Source organism: Oryzias latipes, chromosome 21 (assembly GCF_053564925.1).
Source record: "Oryzias latipes strain Hd-rR chromosome 21, Olatipes_Hd-rR_3.1".
Classification (NCBI taxonomy): Eukaryota; Metazoa; Chordata; class Actinopteri; order Beloniformes; family Adrianichthyidae; genus Oryzias; species Oryzias latipes.
The window spans coordinates 18,569,609-18,592,856 of record NC_136257.1 but is presented as its reverse complement, the minus strand read 5'-3'; the positions used below and the strand labels follow the sequence as shown (position 1 = coordinate 18,592,856).

At 38.9% G+C, this 23,248-nt stretch overlaps 1 long non-coding RNA gene across 1 annotated transcript in view; it reads left to right on the top strand.

The window, feature by feature from the left end:
* The first annotated feature begins 1,413 nt into the window (after nt 1-1,413).
* Nucleotides 1,414-23,248, top strand: part of LOC144988681 (uncharacterized) — a 174,817-nt gene continuing 152,982 nt past the window's right edge. Inside the window, exon 1 of the long non-coding RNA XR_013652654.1 lies at nt 1,414-1,536. This is a non-coding gene — a long non-coding RNA (uncharacterized LOC144988681). The remainder of the gene's footprint in view (nt 1,537-23,248) is intronic.

Sequence of the window (23,248 nt, the reverse complement as noted above, 5' to 3'; positions counted from 1 at the left end):
AGAAGCTCAGTAATACAAACAACCTCTGTGTTGTCTGAACTTAGTAAAGAAAATTTACTGTAGCCCAAAATTAACATTCTTTTCATATTCTGCATCCCCTTTGTTCTGGTTAGGGTTACAGGGGACTTATTGGAGCTTTTGTTGGGTGAAGGGAGAATCCCTCTCAGGTCACCAGTTAAAACTTCGGTTACAACTGCTCACACGGGTGGATGCGGGCTGTCTGTGGGTGACAGATGGGCAATCTTATATGGGACACTCAGGTGGCCCGCAGGCCATTTTAAAATTGTAGACAACCTGGTGAGCCTGTGAGGCAAAAATATTGATGCACTTTCGGATGTAGTTTGTGTGGACATCCTACGGACACTTGCATATCACTGTCACACCCCATGCGTGCAGCATTGACGTGGTCGGTAGGGAGCAAGTGAATGGACCTTTCTAATGATTTGAGTGCTGTGCTGTGTAAAAGGCACTATACCACAGCATTACCCTTACATTCTAAGTTTATGTAGCAGATGTTATTCCTATAAATACTTCACAATAAACCTGCCACACGCACAACAATGGTATGTTCCATTTTCATGACGTCAATGTGGACGTCATGAGGTGGCGGCATGACCCTCAAGATACTGCCGCCCCTGTCTATGACCAGCCACGGACAACCCAAAAAACCACCTGTACAGGTACATGTGTCCAAGGAATAAAAACAAGGCCAATTTCAAGCACTCTCATTTATCTCATAGTTTGGATGGTTAGTTGAACTAGAAAGCTGGGAGCTGGTAGGTTCCAGCTTGCAGTTCCAACATGCAAACTATTATTGTCAAATTATTGTTGAACCAACCAAATGCACTTGATTTAAAATATTCTGACATATAATGTCACACTTGCAACAACATAGAATTACTTCTTAAGAGACATTTCTGAAATATAGCTATTTTTTACTCTCTATGGTCAGTTTTCTCAGTATTTCAAAAATGTAAAAGAAAAAAATCAATGTGTAAGTGCTAAGACCTGAGGTTTGACTTGAAATTACAACTAAAGACTTCAGACTTGATTTGGACATATAAAGGGACTTGTTAGCATATCTGGCCTGCACTTGTATCAAGAGTAGTTATATGAATGTTAGACATACAAGCGTCGACACACAAGTGGTTTTAGGTCTCACATCTGAATTACTACCAGGTATTTAGCCCATGCTAGTCTTCAAATAGCTTATGGCTGTAATAAAAACATCAAGTTTGAAAGAACTTTTCTTTTTAAATCTTTTTTTTTCTTTCTATTTTTGGAAATGTACACACTGTTTCATGCATGTTTTGTATGGCTGGATTGTAGTACTCGGTTATATTTAGCTGTTTCTAAAGTCCAGGTCTTTTTTTAAAATCTTTATATTGTGGTTTCTCTTGTTGACATTTTCAGAACATTTTTGAGAGCTTGGTGTGAAGGATTCCAGTATGGAAGACGGCAAAGCGTAAACATGACTCTGGCTGCCATGGACTAATTCAAAAGCTATTTTCAGAAAGCAACTGGAGGAGAAAGGAAGTGAGTGTTGGTGAGAGGAATGAGATTGTTTCACTCACACTTCAAAGGTGACATGGAAGACTGGAACAACACGGAACATGCTCTGCTGGTAGAATGAAATTATTTTTTTTAGTTTGCTATAAATACATCACTCAGTTGTATTTGGCAGAATGAAGGGAAAGAAACACTACAAATCAAATTTATGTTTGGGTTTGAAGCTTAAAAAAGAAAAGATAAAAACAAAGAAAAATAAGTAACTTGACTGAACACAGAGAATCCTGACATTTTCTTTTTTTTTTTGTTTTAAGTAGCCTTTGTCCCAGCAGAATGGTTCAAAGGCATTGCTGCTTATATTTGACATGGTTTTATGTTGAAACTTATTTTTAGTCAGAGCTTTCTTACCAGCTAGAACAAGGAAATAAAATATCCATGTGTGCCCCATATGGTTTTAATTGGGGCCTTAAAAAATGGGTGTCATTTGGGTTCCTTAATGGCCCCACCTGTAGATATTCACATTGTGTAGATATTAAGTAGGATCACCCTGGAATTGAGTGGGGGCCGACTGTGCTAACTTCATGAACCCAAGTAGCCATTGTAATCCTTCATGAGTTGCATGTTGTTTTTTGTTGCCATAGGCTGCCCATGCTACTGGATTTACACAAGTAGCCCACCAACAACCTATGTAGGCCCATTGTTGGGCCATGTTGGTTTGTCCAGAACTCAAAGCTTTGCCTCTATAATTCAGTCTAGTTTTTCAAGATCCCTTGATCTTAAAGCAACCTTTGCACTGACCACAATTTGCGCAGCAGGGTCATACAGTTTCAATGTCCAAACGCGACACGTTCGGCGTCAGGCACGGTGGTTTGGCAGTAGCGAGTTTTGGGCCGGGCGATTTTTCCAGAGTTTAATTTTTTTGTATGTCCTCTAATTTTATTATTATTTTTAATTTTCCCTCCTCAGACTAATGCATGACAGCAAGTCATCAAACTAGTGCACCAAAAGGTAGAAGTACATCTAAATGCATCCGTCATTCAGATGCAGTAGATGATAAACCTCACTGTACTGGGGGAATCTCTGATTGATCTCATGAATCCAGACATAGAGTCGGGATTACAGATGCCTTTGTAGAGCTCTTTACAACAAATAAAAGTGATCTCTCAACACCATACTGTCTTCTGTGCATATATAAGCTAAATAACATTGCTTATTTGTGGCGATGAAGCTAAAAAAGTTTGATTGTAGTTTTTCCCACTTATGGAGGGATCGTCAAGTTTATGAACACATTTTTGGACAAGCGCTGAGAAGAGAAATTGACGCGTGTCAGAAGAGAGGTGGCAGATGTTAATTTGATGCATAAAACAGGTTTTAAAGTGTAAATGCTGACAAAAAAATAAAGTCAACTCTTCAAAATACATTACTTACTTTGACAAAAAGAGTTTGCTTCCCTGAACACATACACACACACACCATGCATCTTTGAGCCCTGGAAGCCAACAGTGCCATCATTATTTGATAATGGAAGTTCCAGTTCTTCATAAAAGCTTCCATCTGTGAAAAAAAGACAGAATATTGTTATTAATTGATAGCAAAATTGATTGAGCCAAATTTTCCCCAGATCTGAAATGTAAAACGCAGATCCCAGGGTAGGTTTCAGAGAAAACTCTGCGGGTCTGCGAGACAAGATGACAGATGCAACGCGATGAAAATGGCCATGAGTCAGACACTGCAATGATGCATTACTGAACAATCATTTTAACGTTTTCTAAACAACTGCCATGCAAAGTGTAATATATGAACCCACACTTTCAAGCTTCACAACGGCTTGGCTGCCTTTTGCAGAGGAAGAAATATCTGTGGCAAACTAGACGGTCTTGAAATGGAATGTTGGTTTATTGGTATTAATTTGAATACAGTTTTTTTTTTAACTCTTTATTTTTGTTTTCTCATCACAACACAAAACCAACATAACAGTTCCCTGAAACAAGTTTGACCGTAAGTCCACATTCAATATCGTCTAAAGCAGGTAAAACAAAAAAATAAAATAAAAAATGCATTGATGCAAGATGTGACAAGCAGTTCAGTTAAACATATATTCATACAACCACCATCAAAGGTAAAAAGAACAGTCACAACCCCAAATAAAATTTAACCCCGTGCCATCGACGTTCAAAGACATCTGATTTTAGTTGTAGCAATGCTGTCATTTTTTCCATCAAATAAACGTGTTTGATTCTTTGTTTCCATTCAGTTACAGAAGGTGATGTTACATTTTTTTTTTTTATGGTTTTTTTTGCGACCAGTAGTAAAATGGGCATTATATATATTTGATCAGCATCAAAGTCTTTTGAAAATACACCAAGCAGATATGACAGAGTACTTAAGGGAATGTCATGTTTTACAATAGTTTCAATCTCCCTTTTAATATCTTTCCAAAATTCACAGATAACTGGGCAATCAAAGAAAATATGTGTGTGGTCACCAATTTTTCCACATTGCCTCCAACATAAGGCTGTGGATGAGCCCTTGGCAAAATTAGAAATCAACAGGGGTGTGTGAAAAAAACACATTTTGATTTTGCAGTCAAACTCTTTCCATAGTTGTCTATTAATTCCTATATGGCAGTCCTCACACAATTTATCCCATTGTTCATCTTCTATTATGCAGTTAGATTCCAATTCCCATTTTTCTTTGATATTATATGTATTCTGTCTGGTGGCAGTTGAGAGTCTCTTATACAAGTTGGAAACATGTTTATGCGTTGGAAAGTTTTTTTCTGCGATTATAGTAAAATATTGTTCTATGCAGTTTGGGGTTTTATTGATTCTTTCTCACTCTTTGTGCTTCATGATGTAATGCCTGATTTGTAGATATTTATAACAATCATTCGGCAGAAGACCAAATTGTCCTTGAAGCTGTGAAGTTCTGTTCCATCGAACAACTGGTTAAGAGTTATAAGGCCTTTGGTGGCCCATGTCTTAAAGGTGGTATCCCAGGTTGAAGGTGGAAAGTCTATATTACCAACAATAGGCATTGCTCTGGAAATTGACCCAGTATCAAGTAGCATTTTTTCAACTACCGTCCAAATCTTTAGAGTATGTTTGATCCAATTGTTTCCAATTTTGATTTTGTTGACAGATTTTAGGTCAGTAAATGGAAGAGTAGACATCCACACCCCTTTAGTTTCACCTTGTTCCACTGTAATCCATTTTACTTCCTCATCCTCTCTAATCTAAGCTACGATCGCTGTCAACTGAGCAATAGTAAAATTTTAGGTTTGGTATAGCCAAACCTCCCTTATTTTTTGGCAAGAATAATGTTTTTAATCTAATTTCTGGGTCTTTTTTGCTGCCATTTAAGTTGAGTTATCATTTTGTTTAACACGTTGAAAGTTGACACAGGAATGTTTACCGGAAGAGATTGAAACACAAACAAAAGACAAGTAAGCACATTCATCCTCACCGCTTCTACTCTACCCAGTAGAGATAGAGGTAAGATTTCCCAGCGAGTCAGGTCATTCTTTATTTGTTTGAGCAGATTTTTATAATTAGCCTCATAGAGTTGTGTAGGTTGGGCTGTCAAAATAACTCCCAAATATCTGAAACCCTGTTTTGACCAATGGAAAGTTACCTCCCGTCAAGCTGGGTGGGCCACAATCCAGATGTCATCATTGGTTCTGATTTATTTTGGTTGATCTTATATCCTGAAATATTACCATAATTATTTAAACATTGCATAAGTCTTGGAATTATTATTTGAGGATTTTTCAAAAACAGTAATTTATCATCCGCAAAAAAGAATTTTTATGAATCATCCCTCCCCCGTCTTTAATTCCCTCAATCTGGTCATCTTGGCGAATTGTCTGTGCCAAAGGCTCAATACTTAGAGCAAACAAAATGGGTGACAGTGAGTCACCCTGTCGAACTCCTCTCTCTATGTTAAAAAAATCAGAGCAATGCCCGTTCACTCTGACTTTTGATCTAGGATTTTTGTACAGTAATCTGAACCAATTTACCAACAGTAGCCTTCTCCGCCCAGGAGGGGGGCACCCAGGGGAAAAGGGGGGCCCACGAGGGGTGTTGTAAACATGGCCCGACCAGACTCGGCCACAGTTAGAAATTTGGCGAGGCCCAGCACCCAGGGGCAAGGACAAGAACCCACACCACAGGGACACGGACACCCCCGGCTCAGGTGTGATGTGATGCCCGGCTTCTGGCCTTGCCAGAAAGCTCAGGGATCCCTCTCCCCGTGTGGAGAGAGGACCGCCGGGCCCAGGAAACCAACACCCAGGGATGGGGTAGGGGACAGATGGTCCAAGGTCCCACCTTCCTTGCGAAATGCGTGTTTGTGAGGGTGTGCGTGTGCATCTGTGTTTGTTTATGTTGGAATGTATATTTTGAGGAGTGAAGGGTGTGTTTACTAAGGGGGTGTAGTTAAAATTGGCGGGTAGGGCACTGAAGGGGACATCTTCTGATTACGCACAGTGATGTCCCATTACCCTCCCCACCAAAGGACCCTAAATGTCTAAGGTGCGGTTAAAATTGGCGGGTAGGGCGTTGAGAGGACATCTGCTGCTTGCTGGCAGTGATGTCCAAGCACCCCCCCTACCAAGGGCCCTACATGTCTAAGGTGCAAATAAAACCGAGAGGGGGGGGGCGATTACATACGGCAACCATGGGAGGGGAGCAATTAATGTTTTCTGATAGCGCTGCAGCTGTGTTCTGATTCCCCTCCTTAGAGCTCAGCGCATATGTAAATTAGGGAAAACCTAACAAACTTAATAGGTGCAAATAAAACCGAGAGAGGGGGGGCCCATTGCATATGGTAACCATGGGAGGGGGACCACTGCCAAGTAGCTCCACCCCCCAAAGTGCATAGCAGGCTAAACCCCCCCACCCCCTCACCCTAATAAGAGATTATATGAGGAGGGGGGTAAGTTGGGGACAGCTGGTAGACTGTCCCCCGGTGGTCAAATTTATTTTATTATTATTATTCATTTATTTATTTATTATTAAGTGCTTTAAGTCAAGTCAACCTTGGTTGTAAACTTTATAAATAAGTGAAATTGATATGAATTGATTTAGAAAGTCATCTATTATTGATTTGGTCCACTCTTATTTGATATTTAGATTTCTTTGCTATAAACAAAATAGCAAAACACACCGAAAGAAAAAACAAACCTTATTTACTTTATTTAAAGTACTTGCATCACAAATGTTTTGTATTTATAGTGTTACTAAGTTATGTCTTTCCTGAAAAGTAATTTTATGTAATTTCATTTACATCTGGGTAGGCATTTTTCCTTAACCAAAATAAAACACTTCCTAACACATTCTAAATATGTCACTTTGACTCTTTTAATTATCAAGTAGATTAAAGATAATACTCTTGTAATATAAAGCACATGTTCTGGGGTGACTCAAATAGAGGAGAAAGACATTTCTCCATCCCCACATTACATCCCGTTTTCCATCCATGATTTATCATTATGTAAACTTAGGTCAAAATATCTTTCAGCGCCTCAGTTTTATTCTAGTGCTGCCAAGCTGGAAAGACAGAACTTTGTTCAGATGCAGAGGACACAGACTCCACTATGACTAATCACGCTCACTGCCTCTCTCTAATGGATGACTTGGCTTCGCCAGTGGATCCTTGAAGATTTCCATTTGTTAGTTTCACCGGAGCAAATGTCCATCCATTTTCTCAACCTGCTACATCCCTTTTGGGGTCATGGCGCTGCCAGAACCTAACCCGGCTACTGTTGGGCGAAGACTGGGTACACTCATGACAGGTTGCCAGTCTGTTGCAGGGCATACAATCACTATCACGCATACTCACACCTAGAGACACTTACCAGTTAACCTATGAAGCATTTTTTGGACTGTGGGAGGAAGCCGGAGTGCCTTGAGAAAACCCACAAAACTCCACACAGAAAGGTCCCAGCTGGGATTTGAACCAAAGCCCTCTCGCTGTGAAACCAGAGCGCTGACCACTGTACGACCGTATAGGCCCAAAGCAGACCTAAAACTGCAAATTCTGGTTTGTCAATTAAACAAATACTTTTAGGAGGTTTCAAAGCTCAGTCTTGATGCTTTTAAAATTGTCTGTGCAAAATACTTTCAATTCATAAACAACATTTTCGATGTTGTGTTTATTTAAGATTTAGCCATTTGATACTAAACTGCCCAATGAAGCAAATACATAAAATACTGGTGTAACTCCCAATATGTGATACAATTAAGCATTGGAAGAACCAGGGAGTTATGACTTAATATACAGTCAGGACCATAAATATTTGGACAGAGACACATTCTTTCTAATTAAGTTTCTGTACATTACTACAATGAATTTTTAAATAAAACAACTCAAATGCCATTGAAGTGCAGACTTTCAGCTTTTATTCCATGGGTTGGAAAAAAAGATTGCATGAAAATGTGAAAAACTAAAGCATTTTTTAAACACAATCCCTTCATTTCATGGGCTCCTAAGTAATTGGACAATTGAAATAACTAAAAATGAAATGGTCATTACTAATATATGGTTGAAAAGCCTTTGTTGGAAATTAGTATTTGACCCCCTTGTAACCATTAAGAGTTCATGTTCACACAGACCAATTAGACTCTCCTTATCAACCTGACAACTAATCACCTGTATAAAAGATGCATGTCCACAGGATCAGTCAATCAGTCAGACTCCAAACTTTTCAAGAGCTTTCAGTGGATTTGAGGGAGAAGATTGTAGACCAGCACAATTTTGTCCTGAATGGACAAAAAAAATCATCAGATAAAAGCTTGGGGTTAAGCTGACTGTTGGTGCAATTGTGCCAAGATAAAGGAATGAAAACATGATAGTCAATCCACCGATATGTCTGGGGCTCCAAACATGATCTCACCTGGCTAGGTTTCCATGATCATGAGAACACTGAGAAATCGGCCTAAAACAACATGGGAGGAGTTAGTTGAGGATCTCAAAGCAACTGGAACCACAGTCACAGAGGAAACCATTGGTAATACTTTAGCCACAAATAGTTTAACATCTTGCAGTGTTACACGTGTGCAGACCTGCCTAAGGTTTACAAATGAAACCCTTCATGGTTTAGAGAGAGACTGGGAGACGGTGCAGTGGTCAGATAAGACCAAAATTTAACTCTTTGGCATCAACTAACCCTGTCATGTTTGGAGGAGAAAAGCTGCCCTATGACTCTAAGAACACCATGCCCACTGTCAAGCATGAACGTAGTAACATTATGCTTTTTGGGGTGTTTTTATGATCAGATCCCCCTGAACAATGGAGCCATGTACCGTCAAATCCTGAGTGAGATCCTCCTTCCCTCCACCAGAAGCTTCAAATGGTGGAGGGAAGGGGCTTCCAACAGGATAATAACTCAATACAGACAAGTCAACCAAGGAATGGCTGAAGAAGGAGCATATCAGGGTCATGAAGTGGCCCAGCCAGTCTCAATCTTATAGAAAATCTATGGAAAGTGCGGAAGCTCAGACTTGGCACCAAATATGAATGATTTAAAAGTCATTTGGAAAGAAGAAAGTACTCAGTATTCCTTCTTATAAATGCAGGAACCTGCTCATCAGCTACAAAAAATATCTGACCTCTGTGTTGCTAACAAGGGTTTTGCCAATTGGTGCTGTCTCTCTGGCATGAGGGTTCCAATACTTATTTCCCTCAGTTAAATACAGACATTCATTCATTCATCTTCTATTCCGTTTTACCCCTTTCGGGGTTACGGGGCTGCCAGAGCCTATCCCAGGCACTTGACCCTGGACAGGTCTGTCACAGAAAAATACAGACAAATTTAAATAAATTATTTACAGCTGATTTCTTGAATCTCTATCTTTCACTGCTCAATTGGACCTAGCATGAGGATGATTTCTTTTTAGGTTGGAAAACCAATAAAGTCAAATACTTAGTTTCACCACTGTCGCTTGAAGTCTTAGCCCAGTAAAAGACTGAATGCGTTAGAAAGGGCATCCAGCCTAACACTCAATGCCAAATCATTGTGCAAAGTCTAAGTTGTAGTCCAAAAGAGTTTCCTTTTTTTTTTTTTTGCAGACTTTCCTTCTCCCTCTGTTGTTGCTCATAAACTATTTTCAATTAGTCCAATGTGAGAATAGACTTCCCTTTTTCCCCCAAATGTCAGTGTAGAGAATTATTATATTTACATTACTTTAATATTAAAAATGTAAAATAGTTGCAATGTGAAAATATATATTTTTTTAAGTAAAATATTATTCACGTAGCAAAATGTTATTTGGAGATACATGATCGGGGACACACCTGCTTGAAAATAAATTAGTAACTCTTGATTATTACTGTCTGCATTATGAGCAATAAAGTCAGATGTGCAAAGAGAATAGTGGGTTGGACCTGGATGAAAGCCATTTGAAAGGTGAATTAGTGTGGTTCTGTGGACTTGAGATATTTTTTAAGGAAATACAACTAAAAAAAAGAGAGAACAAAAAACTAAGAGGATTATCTGTAAAAAAGGTTTTTACAGAAATCGTATTTCCATCCTCACGATAGAACTTTGGACTTGAAGAGTGGTGTGGAGCTGTTGTCCTCATTAGATTGAGATAATGGCCGAACAAATTGTTCCCAGGCACTGTGATCACTATGTTCCACTGAGATCAGTGATCCAAGGAGCAAAATAATGCGATCTTTCCTTCCTTTATCTCTAACACTCGAGAAAAGACGCAAAGGAGCTTTGTAATGCCATGTCTGCTTGTCATGACCCCTTTTGTGTAACCTCCACCCATCCGTGGACAAGGCTTTAGATGCGATTCCATTTCCAAGAGCTCACTGTCAAGACCTTAAAAAAAAGTACAAAAAACATGCAAGAGGTGCCAACCCTATTTTACATTTTCCTGTCGTTCTTTATTCCTCTCTTTTTTTTTGTTCCCCACTGTTTGTTAGCCTCAGTTCTCCAGAAATGAGGAGTCTCTCATGGTTAAGTGGTAGAGTTCATGCCGAGGTTGGTGGAAATTCACCAGGTCTTTTAGAAACTATTGTGGTGAGAAAAAGCTTGATTCAGATCATTGGGATGTGAGCCACACCAGGCTCCCCTGTATCAGGAATAAGTATACAATGTGTAATAAGCACGTTTGCTGTGCGCTAAGTTGGTCCGGTCATGACATCCTTAAGCTGAGATCTGTGCCAGCTTTCCTGTTACAAAGACAAATTGTGCATGTGGAATTTCCTGGAGTGGCTCTGAAAGCTCCCCCCCCCTCCGAGTCTTACAGCCAGGCACTCTGCAGCTCGGAAGAATTAGTGCCATAACTTTGTCATTGTGTACCTTGCCATTATCTCAGTCCACTTAAATAATCGGATCAGCTGAGCAACTTGTTTTTAAAGGAAATAGGCAGAATATCATTTAGAAAAACAGTTTCCAACAATGAAATGCAAGAATAAATCAATGAGATGGAGTAAACTAGGAACACAGAGATAGACAGCTCTAAAGCTGCGTTCACATTAAATGAGTTTTTTGCGTCAGACGCATCCAGTTTCAATGTTAAGTCAATCTCCAAACTCGATTTGAGCAATGGGCGCGGAGGTCTGGCAGCAGCGCTTTTCGGTTGTCAAATATCTTAACTTTGGAAAAGAAGAGGCATAACGACAACCAACCAGATCCTCAGCTTTGGCCAGTGACGTGTTGTTGATGCGATCAGGAGAATCTGATCGTTCTCCTCTTGAACTTTAGGATATTTTTCTTCAATGGTCAAGATGACCATTGAGGTGTTATTGCTACCATGAAAAAGGTGGATAAAGGTGGAAATGATTTCATGTAATCCAGGACACCAGTAAGGATCACAAATTATTGAAGAAAAGAGGTTCAGCGCACTGTCTTGTGGGGTCTAAATGGACCCACTCCCAATGTAAAAGTGTCTAGGAAAGCACAAGGGTTATTTGGGTCATTTATAATGGAAGCGCTCAAAATACCGCTCAGCGTAAACGAGGCTTTACTATGTAGACAAGACCAAGAAGTTTAGATCCTTTCTACATTTATATATATATAATGGGTTAGATTTATCTGCGCTTTTCAAGTCACTCAAAGCGCTTACATTGTGTCCATTATTCATTCACTCCTCAGACATACTTGGTGATGGTAAGCTACAGTTGTAGCCACAGCTGCCCTGGGGCAGACTGACAGAGGTGTGGCAGCCAGTTCGTGCCTTACCATCACCGGGATCAATCATACACATTCTCACACCAGTGGAGCCACAATGGAGGCAGGGAGGGTGAAGTGTCTTGCCCAAGGACACAACGACAGTTGGCTGGGGGGAGCGGGGATTGAACCGCCGACCCTTTGATCATTGGACAACCTGCTAAACCTCCTGAGCCACTGCCGCTCATATATATATCTACATCTATATAGATATATCTACATATATATCTATAGATATAAATATAGATAGATATAGATATCTTCTTCTTCTTCCTCTTTCGGCTTCTCCCATCAGGGGTCGCCACAGCGAACGAGTCGCATGGTAGATTTGGCAATGTTTTACGCCGGATGCCCTTCCTGACGCAACCTTCTCAAACCGGGCTTGGAACCGGCAGAGCTAGAGAAGGGAACAGGGAGCAGCCCGGAGTCGAACCCTGGTTTCACGGACGGCAGGCGCCGCAAACCAGCACGAGCTAAACCGGCTCCCTATAGATAGATATAGATATATAGATATAAATTATGTACTATCAGACATGTCTAACTGTTGAGTTACATGAAACACGAATCCCAAACATTGGAAGAAAAGATATGTAAAACATTTAAAAATCTCATTGGTTCTTTTTTCCCCCTTCTGTTTGTATGAAAATGTAGTTGCTCCCGTTGTGGCTACATAATTAGGCAGTAGCACAAATTGTCTTGCCCAAGGACGCACACTGGATGAAACTCATGATCCTGCCTAGGAATTGAACCCAGATTTCCCATGTGCCTGGCCTTCTCTTAACCAAATGAGCTATCCAGTTGCTTTGGAAAAATAGACAGTGAGAATTAAAAATGCTGGTGTTTTGAACAGTCCACAATTTTGGAGTAGGTACCAAAGAACACAAAACTTGACAATAGTTCTACAGAATTAATTGTGCTGATGTAAACTCCTGATATCCACTTTATTGTAACACACAGGGTCTAAATCAAAGTCGAGTGGAGCACATAGATGAACTCCAATTGATGTTGATTCTGCCATTTGTATCACAAAGTTGTTTGTTTATTGGGTAAAGCTATATTTTCCGTTCTCTATCAGCTAAATTGTTTAGAAGTTACAATTTTTATGAAGGCTATTGAGATGACTATGGTTGTAAATGTTAGGCTATATAAATAAATTCATTTGAAGTAAAATTTGTCTTAACTGAAGTGACTTTAAGTGGTTTATTTTAATCTATCTGGTCATAAAACTGGTATTAAAAAATAGTTATAGCTTGCACTTGTGATTGTGGGGCCTTTTTGTTACTATAGAACAGATAGCTGAGTGTTCACACACGCTGAAGTTTTTCTAAAGACCTTCCCAAAGGAAATGTAATGGCATGCAACATGATGCATTACACATCACAGCTCACCGCATGGGTTATGATGAGTCCCCTCGGTTCCCGAAATGATCTTACTCAGACTCAATGAGTCAGATGGGACTCTGTGTGCACGACCCGTAGATTCATCACGTCATCATCGCAGTTTTAGCCCATTAATCTTGTAATCAAATGAATTTCTTTTATGTCCATGTATTCCCCAAAGACCAGTTAAAAGTTCTGAGTGAGAAAAATCACATTTTATTCCATTTCATCATGTGAAACTAGCATTCATTGAGCATAGCAAAGCCTCAGGAATTAAAGTACAAGTACCTTTTTTGTCTAGTTCTACATTATTCATCTCAATCAGCGATGGTGCTTTGATCAAACGCAAAAGCTCGTATGTTTTGGAGTGTGATGATCTGGCTGCTGCTTTCACATGATGGTATGAGCCAGGCCTTTCCCTTCTAATTCATGGGTGGTCCTTATCTGTCTTATACTTCTTATGGAACGATTCCTGTGCTTACGGCTCTACTTTTTTTTTAGCTCCAATTGAACTCTTTATTTACTTATTCGTCATCTATCTTTAGCGCTATTATTGGATGGCTAACATGTATAATTACATTTTTTTTCAAACCAGCAATGAACATTTAAAACACTTTTCATAACTACATCAACAAAATGCACATTAAAAAAAACTGCAGAAAATTTGGCTTTAGAAAAAAAATAAAAGCAATACTTTTCACTTTGGCTTTGAAATATAGTCTTTTGTGTGAGTGTTAAAACAGTATAAGTATCACAACTAAATATTTTTCTAAAGATAATTTCATTAACAGTGATAAATGTTGTGATTTTTTTTTTCTTAAGATGAAAAAAACTATTTATGATGTCACATGTTCTACCAAGCATCAGTTTTTTCAATATTTGTTTTGAAGAACAACATATGTATGTCTTTTTGATTTTCACTTATCAAAAAACTGTTACCCTCACCAGAAGATCAGCTCCATGTTAATCTAAAAAGGCCCTGATAAAACACTGAGTAGTTAGGATATGCTTATTTGATTCTATTAATGACATTTTGATGCGAAGGACGGTCCCACAATTTAGCAATAGCTGTTTTTCAAAGGTCCTGCCCCTTAAACTCTCTCCACCAATGATTTTTAGAGGTTTAAACAATGCGTCATCAGTCTGACCAATCAGACGTGGTTAACGTCCCCTCACTTCCTGGTGCAGAAATGGCCCAAGGTTTCTCAGTTCCAACAAAAAAAAGCAGCTCAAGATCGTCTTCAGCGCTGTTGCTTCTTGCTGGATCTCTTGTCAGACCATGTAAAGTGCATGAAATAATAAAACCTAAAGACGTGAGTCTGTCCAGCTTCAGAGCCACTGTTATCACTACATCTATCATGATGCATTGGGTTAAAGTGTCAGCCTCTCTTACTGAACTGTTGTTAACTGTCTTTATTTAGACAAAAAAAAAACTTGAAGCACGTTGTCATGTAATTGTTTTAAAAAAATTGCAGTTGCCTTTGCACAAAAAAAAAATTTAACATTTTAATTAATAAATCACTATTTAAAAAAATGTTTTGTTTTTATTTTTTGTTAGATTACATAAAATTGTATTGCAATAGGCTTGAGAGAAAACAACTACCTGGGTAAACTTAACTTCTTTAGTTGAACGTTATTAGTGACAACTATCACAACTTTTAGGAAAACAGCTGGAACATCAAGCTGTTCATGCCTAGGTTGTAACAATAAAATGCATGTGAGATTGTGGACAGACTGTTTATTTGTACAGAATATAGAGTTTCTCTTTTTTTTTTTTTTTTTTACATTTTTGGTTGTTGGTGTGCCTTGGTGTCATGGTATGAATGACGTAGCAGACCCAGATGCTGGAACCCGGAAAGAGACTCAGGCAAAGAGTGAGTTAACAAAGTTTTGATTTTTTCCAGCAGGAAAAAAACACTAGTCTTTGATGGTTAATTCCGTAGACTGGGGCTCTGAAGTAGCAGTGTTGTTGTAACCGGAGGATCCCTTGGAGGTTATGACCAGAGACGTGGCGTGGCAGGAGCGGAGCGAGGCAGGAGGCGAGGAAGGCTGGAAGCTTTCGGGCGTCTTGACGAGAGACGTGACGTGGCTAGAGCGGAACGAGGCCTGAGGCGAGGATGGCAGGATCGGATCTTGGCGAAGATATTCCAGGTGGGCACTCGTAGTGGAGGAACCTGAGAGCGGATCATAGAACAAGGTATGTAACGAGTTTATGTGGCGAGCCAGAAAAACAAGATGACCAAGCAAGCACCGAGGTAGGTAACGAACTGGCGATGAATGCTGGGCTGGATCTCCTTATGAACGCAGTGAGTAGATGACAACTGAGTTGAGTGTCCACAGCTGGTTCCAATCTTCTGAGGTGATGAGAGAGGGGAGGGGGAGGAGAACTGATAGAGGCACCATGACACTTGGGATTTTTTTCAAGGAAAAGTGTACCTCGGCTCAAAAAAGTTTGAAAAACATGTTGTCACACGTCATGAATTTTTACTTTTAGTATAATCTCAGTTACTAAGGTTCATCGTATAATACCACTCAGCAACATGAGGCATCTTAAGTAGTTGTCGCAGTTATTTGTAGCTTTAAAAACAACAAAAGGTTAACGTTTTTTTAAGATGGCAGTGACTGAGTCACAGTTGAAGAAGGCAGCCAAGGACTTGGTGGAAGAGGCGGAAAAAAGCCAGTTTCTGGTAATGGTTGAAAAGGAAGGACAGTTCGTGGGGAAAAGATGGGTCCTATAGGGACAGCTGCAGGGGTCAGCAGGGAGACGTCTCTACCGTTGCTCCACCACAGTGAGATGTTCCGGGATTAATCAACGATGGGTGGCTCCCGGCTGATGACCCTGCAGCTGCCCTAGCCCTACTGGCAGCGTTGGAGGTGTGTCAAGCGTAAACGCCAATCAGATATCTTTTACCTGTGCTTTCACCTTTCACTTTTTTGGAAAAGCTAAGACATCAAAAACAAGTTATAAAGACCCATAATGCATTTTTTCCTTTCACTTCTTGGAAGATGATAGATTCCAAGAACTTTGAGGGTTTAACCCTTGTGCTATCCTAGGCACTTTACCATTGTGTGTTGGGTCATCTTGACCCACTAGACAGTGTGTTAAACCTTTTTTCTTCAATGATTTGTGAACCTCACTGGTGTCCATGGATTACATGAAATCTTTCCACCTTTATCCACCTTTGTCATGGTAGGGAGAACACGTCAATGTTAGGGTGGGGTCATCTAAGATAGCACACTGAAGTCAGATGAAGCCTTATATTGCATGATACACTCAAATTAGCTTTAATTTAGAGTGCTGCAAGCATGGTCTGTCCCTGTTTTATTTCTAATGATGTTCTGACTATGGCTGAGATGTCGTGGGTTGCTAGACAAATATCTCCTGACAAGCAATTTGGCATTTATTTCGGCATTGTCCACGATATAAGTAATTAATACTCTACTTATAAAAAAATATCTGAATTGGGCAATTTTAGACCACATTATCCAAAATTCACCTATTGGATTTAACCAGGAATGTTTGAATTAATCTTTCTTTACAAAAAACTTTTTAAAAGTAGTCCAGGTTGTCACTATTAAAGAGGATTTTACTTTATTGGTCCAATAACCTTTTAGGAAAACCACAAATAAAAAAAACATTTATTTTAAAAGTGCTCATAATTAGTTATTAGTCCCTAGTTAGTAATCCTGTTTTGTTGAGTTGCTCTTTTTTGCATTTATAATATTTCACAGAACAGAAGATGCTCGAAAAATGCAATAATACTTAGATGATAATATAATAAGACTGAAACGTTAATCTTTTTATAAAAAATAATGATGCAGTGAAAGGTGAAATCTGACCCTGAAAACTTAATCCAAATTCAAATTTCAAATGTGAGAGATTTGTGTTCATCTCTTTACAGACTTGAGGACCTGGCAACAATTAAGATGTGTGGTTTGTTTGACATCTTTTTTGCCTTCATTCTATCCTTGACCTGAGTGCCACATGTCTGTGAAAGCCCGTGAAACGTAGAGCTGGGTGTCGGGAAAAGAAAGCTCAAGGTCCAACGAGTCAGTGAAGGCTTGACCAAAGGGTTTTATGAGTTTTAAAGTGTAGAGACGTGTGGAGACATGTGGCTGCAGGAATCAGGCCGTTATGAAGGATGTGAATAATGAATTGCACCTGGAACGGGACTCAAAAACACCTGCTTCTGTAATTAACAGTTGGAAGCAAGTAAAGAGGGAGACCACCTAAGTCACCATGCTCTTGCAATGAAAAATACAACACTGATGGTACCGTAATTATTTCAACATTAAAGAGTAGTGCTATCATTATGACTAATACGGGAAAAAAGGAAGATGTAATAAGATCTTGTCAGTTAGATTTTAAATTTGTTCTTGAAATGACACGTTTAATGAGGTCTCGCCCTGATATCAGTTCTGTAATCGAAACTGTCTGCAGAGAAAAGCAATTACCAAGAAAACTCGATTAACAAAAAAAAAAAACCAGGAGCAAAACTAAGGAGATTGCTGTAAAATAAAAGAGACTGGAACGCTAAAGGGCTGTCAGGCCGGGACAAGCCTCGTGTCCTACAGGCATGACTGTCCGACAGGCTTGTGTCATATTTTATACTTCACCTCCCATGATGAAAATCACGGAGAACAAACTTGTACAGCTGACTGGACACATTGTATTTCTCTTGCATGAGCTCATCCTGCAGATTGCATGGTTGATTTCCCACCCACATAGTGCAGGAGTGGCATCAACATAGCGAATCAAAAGTCATTCATTAGAGGATAGCATTGGTTGACACTTTTTTTTGTAATGTGCTTTCATATTCAGTACTGTATTTTCCGCACTATGGTGCACACCGGATTATAATGTGCTCCATTAATTCTAGAACTCATTTGTTACACATTACACATTGGCCACGTTGGCGTATTGTTTGCAATACGTAAAAAATGCACGGAAGATTGATACTGCTAAAATAAATGTTCCTTTGAATAGGCAAACTTCCAACCTAGTTAGTAACACAAAGGCTATGTCCGAATCATCTTTCTAATCCCTAACTACTAAACAACTATATAGAGCAGTACTATATAGTGGTCTGGATTTTAAAAGCAATTTAGACGCCATGCCATGCCATCCTTTTTTTTACTTTTCTGAATTGGCAAATATGACGACACAGATTTCCCAACGTAAAACTTTATCAATACGAGCATTTTATCAAACCACTGTGATCTGAAGATGAAAACATTGATTGTTTATTAAAAAAACACATTTAAATACTTTTATTTCCCCAAAATTGCTCTAATGCAATGCATTGTGGTCTATATTCGCCGATCTAGTGAGCATCAATGCACACTGGTTTTTCGCAGAGGCTTTTGGGAAATTTCTAGGGAACTGGGTTTTGGAATTCAGATAGCCCTACAACACCATATGTAGTGCACTATGTAGTGAGTGATGAAGGAATTTGGACATAGTCAATAAAAGAAACAAAAAACAAATTAAAAAAAACCACAGAGCTACATGCTAGCCACATTAGTGTATTCAAATACTCATAACTTCCAACTTTATTTGCAACATGTAAAAAAGAAACACATTGATAAAGCTAAAACAAACGTTATTTTGACTATGCTAACTCCCACTCTAGTAACATGTTAAAAAAACACACAGTTCAACACCGCTACATGTTAGTGGTGTTAGTGCATTAACAATTACATTCAACCTGGTATGCACCTGGTAAAAAAAACATAACAGACTGACATTTAGACAGAGCACAGTGTACCTCTCAAAATCACTTTGAAATCAGTAAAAACAAGAATTAATCCAGACAGGGCTCCAGACTAAAAAGAACACAGTTGTTTTTTTGAAAAAAGTTTTTTTTGATAAATGTTTTAATTGCACCTTATAAAGCAGAAAATACAGTTTAAAAGAATTTATTTTCATTTGAATTATCATTTGATACAGCATGTGTGCTCTCATCTTTTGAGTTGTATATCACATTTCTAAGACTTGTAAAGTTTGGTAACAAATATAAAAGCAAAGCTGCAATTTTACAACCTGTGCAGAAGTTTTAATTGCTTACATTTTTCATTCCTCTAGTTGCAACATATATCAATTTGTAAAAGTTAGACGGCAAAGGCCACAGATATTTTTGTGCCTATTGCACTGAATAAAAATTGGTCATGGAAAAAATGAGAACGGTTGAGGTATTTATGTGAAATTTTCAGATATATCACAAATGAACGACGTTAAAATGACAGAAGAAGTACAAATAAACCTTCTGAGGACCCCCTTGAAAACGAGATGACACATCTCAAGGGGCTTATCCTCCAAACAAATAAATTGAAATTGAAATTGAAACCACGCAAAGAACACTTAAATCAATGTAAGAGCCAAATCTGTCCCAAATTTTTTGCTTGAATTACATCATTTTAACGTGATGAATGCGCTGTGTACAAGATATGAAAGTTATACATCTGTGGACATGCGTGAAAAATCCATTAGACATACGGGGATATATGTAGAAAGCCACACATTTGCATATGATTCACCTTCTTTCACTTTCGGCTTCTCCCATCAGGGGTCGCCACAGCGAAACAACCCTCCCACGAGGATGAGTCGCATGGTTAACTTGGCAATGTTTTACGCTGGATGCCCTTCCTGACGCAACCCTATCAATCCAACCGGGCTTGGGACCGGACCGGCACAGCGGTGGAGAAGGGAATAGGGAGCAGCCCGGAATCGAGCCCAGGTTTCACGGATGGAAGGCGCCGCAAACCAGCACGAGCTAAACCGGCCCCCCCGGTATAGCTTCATTTGCATATGATTCACCTAATTATTACATATAAACTATGTGAAATATGCATAAACTGCATAATTCTCAACTGACAAAACATTATGAACAGTTTAAAACTGAATTGACGTCGGCCGAAACCCTCAACGGAAATCAATGAATGACAAACGTGAAAAACACTTATGAATAATTTATATCATTCATGTTTTCCAAAAGACTTTGTTCGTGGAAATAGCCCAAAATGTTAATGTGGCTGTGTGACACGGCATTAAGTTTAAAAAACTGAAGTTTAGGCTTCTAACTTAAAAGAGAAGGCAAAATATTTTGATCTAACTTACAGAAATTGAGTTCAAAAAGGTTTGTACTCCAATACTTGCTAAACAAGTAACATTTGAACCTGTTGTGCAACACATAAGCAATTACGATGCTTTTATAAATTTTACAGATCAAACAGACTCAATATGAAATTAGATAATGTTGTTGTGTTAACCCTACATTTATTTGGATTTCAATCATTTTTTTTGTCTTGTTTTTTTTTTGGCTCAGAAAACCTGTTAAAAGCTGTTAGAGACCAAAGCCAGGGTACTGGAACTTTCCTCTTCATTTTAAATTAAAATCTAAACCCAACACCACCCTCTTGGAACACACAAGTTGGAGAATACAGCACGTGGGAGGCAGTTCATTCTTTCTTTTTCTCCTGCACTTTTATCTCAGTATGTCATCTGAGGTAATATTTATGGGATATAGGTTTACATTGGTGGTGGAGGGGAGTGTGGAGAGAGTAGCACGCTTCTTTTCTAATAGTAGGTGCAAGACCAAACTTTCTACTTACAATGTGGGATCAGATATCCCTCATTCAGGTGTTGTATCTTTCCACTCTGTGTAACTCTGAAAAACAACTCTGTCATTTTTGGCAGTATACATTTTAGTTTACAAAAACTGCAGTAGATTTTATCTGTGAGAATTGAAAAGGGTCTAGAAATTGTTGCCTCTGGTTTATTTTATTTAAAAAGGAAATAAAACTGTGCTTACACACGCAAACCAAACTATCTGGTTCCAAAAGGATTTTATCACTAAAAATGCAAATGTCTTTTTCTAAGAAATGCTGTTTCTAGACATATCATTTCAGTAATTTTAAGCTCTTTTTATGGTCATATCTTTTTTAAATAGCTACAACCAAAACCCTCACAATTGCTGGCTGTATCTATCAATCAATCAATCAATCAAACTTTATTTATAAAATAGCGCTTATCATGCATTTCGTGCAGCTCGAAGCGCTTTAACATTAAAAACAAAAAACACACAACATTACAGTAAAAACCCAACCCACCCTACACCCTTCCCACTCCTCTCCGTTAAAGCACATGACCCACGACAATGAATGTTGACTACCAATACAAGTTAAAATAAATAAATAAATAAATAAATGAATAAATAAATAAATAAATGAATAAATAAATAAAAAAGCAAGCAAACAAACAAACAAACAAGGCTTGGCTCTGCTGTGAGGAAACGGCATTTGGGAATCTCTTCATACCAGGAGCCAGCCCGCCCACGGGAGCATGGCCACAGCGCCAACCCAGACCGGGACAACACCAGGGTCCACTTCACAGCCGTGAGGCTGCAAAATTAAACCCCAGCCGCCCCAGCAAGGGCAAGAACTGCAACAACAGCCACCGGGCAAGCCGGCAACCCTGGCAGAAAAGACTCCCACAAGAAACACTGGGGCTAAAATCACAATAAGATACTAAAATTATAAGATTTATTAAAAAATAAATAAATAAATAAATAAAATAAAATAAAAAACTGAGAATAAGATGCATAAAATGAAATGAAGTATAGTATAGAATATAGCCTATATTAAAACTAATAGAATAATTTAGCAGTTAAAATCAACTGAAAGCTAAATTATAAAGGTGGGTCTTGAGCCTCTTCTTAAAAACCTCTACAGTCTCTGCGGCCCTGAGGCCCTCTGGCAGGCCGTTCCACAGGCGAGGACCGTAATGGCAGAACGAAGCCTCACCATAAGTTTTGGTCCTCACTTTAGGAACAACTAAGAGGCCAGCACCGGAGGACCTCAGGGTCCGCGAGGGCTCATATTTTAAAAGAATATCATTCAAATAAGAAGGCCCAAGACCATAAAAACACTTATAAACCATTAAAAGAATTTTAAAATCAATCCTAAAACGCACAGGGAGCCAATGCAGCGATTTTAAAATCGGTGTAATGTGTTCCCGCCCTCTGGTTCTCGTCAGAACTCGTGCTGCTGAGTTCTGCAATAGCTGTAGATTTGAAATAGACTTTTTGGGTAAACCAGAGAGCAGGGCATTACAGTAATCTAAACGACTGAAAATAAAAGCATGCATTAGCACTTCTGTGCTGGCAAGAGAGAGGAACGGGCGGACTCTGGCAATGTTTTTGAGATGATAAAATCCTGTCTTAACGACATTTTTAATGTGTGGGATAAAATTTAGCTCAGAGTCAAAAAGTACGCCCAGGTTTCTCACACATTGAGAAGGTTTAAAATTATGAAGATGTGGTAAAATCATCTCTCTCTTGTCTTCAGGACCGATGATTAATACTTCAGTTTTGTCCTGGTTGAGCTGTAAAAAGTTTTCTGCCATCCACAACTTTATATCTAAAATGCAGTTTAAAAGAGTGTTGACAGGTTCAAGGTCATCAGGAGACACGGCGATGTAAAGCTGTGTATCATCAGCATTTTTTCTATTATTTTACTTAAAAATGGTAAGTTGGATACGGGTCTATAGTTATCCAGATTTTTTGGATCTAATTGACTCTTCTTCAGAAGGGGCCTCACCACCGCCGTCTTACAGGCAGAGGGGAAGACCCCCGTCTGAAGAGAGCAGTTTACTATATTTAAAAGCTCTGACTCAAAGAATCCATAAAATGTTTTAAAAAGTGAAGTGGGAATGGGATCTAAAAGGCAGGTTGTAGTGTTTACTTGGGATAAAACTCGACCAAGCATCTCTGCATCAACCAGGACAAAACTCCCCAGTGTTTCTTCTGGTAAAAACAATGCTGGAGGTCTGTTAAGATCCGTGTACTGCATGGATGAAATGTTTGATCTTATAGCATTGATTTTACCCATGAAGTGGTCTGCGAAGTCCTCACATGCAGCATTAGATGATGGCATGGAGGACTTGTTGAAGTCTTTGTTTATTAAAATATCAATTGTTTTAAAAAGAAATTTGGGGTTGTTTTTATTTTCTGAAATGATTTTTGAAAAATAAGAGGTTCTGGCCCGTTTAACTGAGTTATTGTAGATTTTGATTTGTTGTTTTAAAATGTCTTTATGAATGATTAAATTCATCTTCCGGTATTTCCTCTCTGCTCTCCTGCAGTTCTGCTTCAGACCCTTAATGTCGTCAGTCTTCCATGGC